Genomic DNA, 5322 nt, shown 5'->3' on the forward strand with positions numbered 1-5322 from the left:
AAATGGGTAACTTGTTCCCCATATTCATGTAGATAATAGCTCCAGCTTTGGCTAATATGTCCCTCCCTAATAAGGGTGGGGGACTTTCCGGCATAACAAGAAAGGCATGTGAAAAGAGCAAAGTCTCCCAATTACAACTGAGGAGGTGGGAGAAATACCTGGTTACAGGCCATCCCAGGATTCCTTGGATGGTAACATTCAGTGAGGGTGATGACATGAGCTGGTGCTTGCCCCAGGCACCCTCAGTCCTGTTGTTGGATCATCTGGTTGGGGGCCTCAGGCCTAGAGAAGCTTTGTCCTCTGGGGCAGTGTGCCTTCCACTGATTTCCTTGGCATAATGGACATGGGTGAGGGGGAAGCTTGTTTCTTGTTGGACAATTTTTTTAAAGTGTCCTTGCAAAGAACACTGGTAACAAGTCCTACTGGGTGATTGGCCTCCTCCATTTTCTGTTCTCTGAACGACCAAGGTTTGTTTGTCTGAGGATGACTAAGGCTGTGGCCTTTCTCTGATCTTACTTTTCCTTTTTGGCTTGTTCCTCTTGGTCCCTATTATAGAACACCAAGGTTGCCAGGTTTAATAATGCCTCCAGATTTTGTTCAGGCCTAGGGCTTGCTTTTGGAGCTTTCTCCTGATATCTGCAGCTGATTGGGTAATAAACTTATCTTTTAGGATCAATTGGCCCTCGAGTGAGTCAGGTGACAGGGGAGTATATTTTCTTAAGGCCTCCCATAGCTGCTCAAGGAAGGCAGAAAGATTTTCTTCCTTTCCCTGAGTTATGGTGGACATCATTGAATAATTCATGGGATTTTTCCTAATTTTCCTTAGTCCTTCTAGAACACAGGTCAGCAGATGTTTATGACTCCAGTCACCATGGTCTGAGTCTAGATCCCAGTGGGGACCTATACTAGGGACGGCTTGCTGACCGGTAGGGAATTTTTCCCTTTCTTTGGCTGTCAGTCTATCATTTGCTTGACTGAGATACCAGGTATCTCCAAACTCTCAGGCTGCAGCTAAAGCTGCATTCTTTTCATTGAAGGCCAGGGTTTGGTCTAATAGCATGACATCTCTCCAAGTGAGGTCAAAGGTTTTCCCTAGACCCTGTAGGACATCTATATACCTATCAGGATCATCTGAAAACTTCCCAAGATCTACCTTGATCTACTTTAAATCAGAGAGGGAGCAGGGGACATGTAGCCAGGTTGGGCCAAATACCCTTCCCCCTACAGCTTGAAGAGGACATAACCAATAGCCCAGGGGTTTTGTGGTCCTTTGGAAATTTCTTTGCTTGTTTCCTTTTGGGTGGGGGAGATTAGAGGAGGCTTATCATTAATAGGAAGGGGAGCTATAGGGAGGCTAGGATATGGGGGTAAGCTGAGAGGTCCTCCTGTGGGATGTAAATTGCAAGCTTTGCATAGTTGTATATTCTCCTTCAATGAAAAGCAAGCTTGGACATAAGGTATTTCACTCCATTTGCCTTCCCTTTTACAGAAAAGGTCAAGCTGCCAGATAGTATTGTAATTTATACTTCCCTCAGGTGGCCATTTTCCCCATCAGAGAGAGAATATTGGGCCAGGCCATAGTGCAGAAAAAAATGAGCCACCTGTTTTTCAGGGTTTGCAGGTCAAATTGGTCCCAATGGCTTAGGCTGCATTTCAAGGGTGAGCCTGTTTATGCCTGGGTGTTTCCCATCTGAAAGACAAAACAGCCTGTGGTTTTGGTTTGTTTGTTTCTCCCCCTGCCCAAGAACCCACAGTGGTCCCTGGACCCCGCTGATCAGAATAGTTGTGCTCACTGACTCAGCAGCAGAAACACCTCTTGCCCAAGAACCCACAACAGTCCCTGGACCCTGCTGATTGGAATAGTTGTGCTCACCGATGCCGCAATAGAAACACTAGTTTTCCTCCTAGACCACAAGGAGGACCAAGGAATGTTGGATTTAGTGGCCTTTACCGACCCATTCTCAAAAACGTGCACTCTTGCCTGTCCTCCTAGACCACAAGGAGGACCAAGAAAAATCAGATTTAGTGGTCCTTACTGATGCATTATCAAAAACCTGTTAGAGTCATAACCATTCTCCTGTTAGTATTGGGACTTTACCCCTGTCCTATAAAGATGTTTGCCCCCAAAATGAAGTGGAGGGTCATACCCTGAGGGAGGGAAGGGAACTCCAGGGTTGGAAGAGTGACATCTTTTGTCCTCACTTGAATAGGAAGGATATAATTTCTGAGGCTCCCTATATCCTAGCTTCAGGAATAGCTTTTGTCAGGCCTGCTAGTCTGAAGAGGGATCCCAAAATTCCAGGTAAGATAGTCCCCCTCCACCCCCAACAGGGCATTGGGCAAAAATTATGTCTTTCTGATTGGTGAGCCCAGGTGACTAAAGAAGGGAATAGAGTCCTGAAGTTTTTACTAGAAATCATTCTTATAGGAGAAACTATAAAAGCACCAAGAGAGGGAGTAGTTTTTAGAAGTGGGACTAGCCTTGGAGAAGAGAGGCAAAAGGAACTTTGTCTGACAGGCATTAGGACCCAGGAGGCAAGGGTCAGGATAGATAGGATAGATGGGTGAGTCTCGCTTGGGCGACGTGACTTTGAGAGTTCTGCTCATGGCTACAGGGTCAACTAACTTTCTGTCGGGATCCCGGACCTGAATGGCTTTCCTCTCTGTCAACCCTTGGCTCAACCCAGAAGTATAAGAAAAGTGGAAGCTGGTTCCAGGCAAACCAATGCTCCCAACTCTGAAGAGTCGGGGGTTGTTAGAGAGCCCTTTCCCAGAAAGCCTGACACCCGTGACTTTAGTCCGGCAGCCACGCTAGTTGCTTTTAACTGGCTGACAGGTGCCCAGTATTTAGCCCCCAAATTCTAAGGATAAGTAGGACAGAATAGCAAGTGAAAGGGATCTGATGGTACTCACCACTTGGTGATGGTCCCTTCATGGTTGCCAAAATGTTTCCGGAATTGGTTACTTCCAGTGGGTTCTTGGTCTCACTGACTTCAAGAATGAAGCCGCGGACCCTCACAATGAATGTAACAGTTCTTAAAGATGGTGTGTCCGGAGTTTGTTCCTTCAGATGTTCAGATGTGTCTGGAGTTTCTTCCTTCCAGTGGGTTTGTGGTCTCGCTGACTTCAGGAGTGAAGCAGCAGACCTTCACAGTGAGTATTACAGCTTTTAAATGTGGTGCATCCAGAGTTGTTTCTCCTGGTGGGTTCGTGGTCTTGCTGACTTCAGGAGTGAAGCTGCAGACCTTCGCAGTGAGTGTTACATCTCATAAAGGTAGTGTGGACCCAAAAAGTGAGCAGCAGCAAGATATATTGTGAAGAAGGAAAGAACAAAGGTTTTACAGCATGGAAGGGGACCCAAGCGGGTTGCCGCTGCTGGCTCGGGTGGCCAGCTTTTATTCCCTTATTTGGCCCTGCCCACATCGTGCTGATTGGTCCATTTAACAGAGAGCTGATTGGTCCATTTTACAGAGTGCTGTTTGGTGAGTTTTTACAGAGTGCTGATTTGTGCATTTACAGTCCTTTAGCTAGACACAGAGTGCTGATTGGTGTGTTTTTACAGAGTGCTGATTGGTGCATTTATGGTCCTTTAGCTAGACACAGAGTGCTGATTGGTGCATTTTTACAGAGTGCTGATTGGTGCATTTACAATCCTCTAGCTAGACAGAAAAGTTCTCCAAGTCCCCACTTGACCCAGGAAGTCCAGCTGGCTTTACTTCTCAATATTTCTAGACCACTCCTCTTAGGAAAGAAATATCAAAGAAAACACCCCCAATGAAGTCTATTCTAATTTGGAGCCCTGCCTTCGGTTGGATATCTAATTTTCTATTTTCAAGGGCATTTACAGCTCCGCCTTAAATAAGTTTTACACACACACACACACACACACACTCAGCCATATATTTATATACACGAATGAGTCATGATGGGTAAATCTCTATAAACTGTACATTTCACATTAGTTTCAGAAACGTCTAAAAGCGACTGTGAACTACCTAGGAGCCTTATAGGTCACGTTTAGTTGGGTTGAACTCAAAATCTCATGAGAACAAAATCTGCTGTGATTTGCCTTGTCCTTGTTCTGACTGGAACATCTAAGGTAGAGGATCCATAGAGACTTCTAGCTCCAGAGGGAGCCTTTGACCCATTTTCTACCTTCCAAATGCAGAGTTTGACTCACAAGCCCTTCAAGGGATAGCATAGAATCCTTCTAGAACTATCATTAGAAATTCGAGGGATGCCACTTAGACTGTGGATGAAGATTATTTCTAATAAAATATAAATGTAGCTTCATGATTTCATATAGTGTCTTCATGACTTTTTAAAATCTTTAAAGGTATATAGATATTAATTTTTAAATATAAAGTGCTGTGAAGCCATGAAGGATAAGTACTAAGGAAAAAATGATCTCCAGATTGGAGGAGAAGTTGAAAGGCAGTGGTAACAGACTCTCTTGAGACAAATTATTACAAAAGCAAGATTGAATGTAGAGTGAAAATGGGAAAGAAGGAGTGAAATAGGAAAACAATCCAAAAGGTAGATTTTAATGGAATGAAACAGCAAATAATAACCAAAATGGTGGCTGGATGCAAAAGCATCCAGCAGCTAAATATAGTTTGCAATGAGGACTCAGGTCACAGGTTAGAGAGAGGATGTAGATAAGGCAGAATATCCCAAGCAAGAACCAGGTACACCTACCAGGGTGGTAAGAGAAGCCCCAGTGCTATCAGCTTACTGCTGACCAGGAGTCAACTGGTGAACTAATGAAACAGAGGGAAAGGGATCTTTGAAGAAGTATCATTTGTTGAGCTATTTGCCAATATTAGCAATAGAGCTATTCCATGCTTCAAAACCTGAATTAAGCCAGTTGCTGTGACTCAGACCTGTAATCCCAGCACTTTGGAAGACCAAGGGGGGCGGTTCACTTGAGCTCAGCAGTTTGAGACCAGACTGGCCAACATGGCGAAATCCCATCTCTACAAAAAAAAATACAAAAATTAGCACGGAGTTGTGGCACACCCCTGTAGTCCCAGCTACCCGTGAGGCTGAGGTAGGAGAATTGCTTGAGCCTTGGAGGAGGTTGCAGTGAGCCGAGATCACACCACTGCACTTCAGCCTAGGTGACAGAGCAAGACCCTGTCTCAAAAAAAATAAATGAATAAAATCTGAATTAAGTTTCTTTTGTAGAAAACAATAACTTCATTAACTGAGTGGATAAATATTTATTGCATACTAACTATGCGCAAGACATTATGGTAGGTGCTGGAAATAAAATAAAGAACAGCATGAAGTCTTTGCCCCCATGTAACTTTTATTAGAGAG

The sequence above is a fragment of the Nomascus leucogenys genome, chromosome 12, assembly GCF_006542625.1.
Source record: "Nomascus leucogenys isolate Asia chromosome 12, Asia_NLE_v1, whole genome shotgun sequence".
Lineage (NCBI taxonomy): Eukaryota > Metazoa > Chordata > Mammalia > Primates > Hylobatidae > Nomascus > Nomascus leucogenys.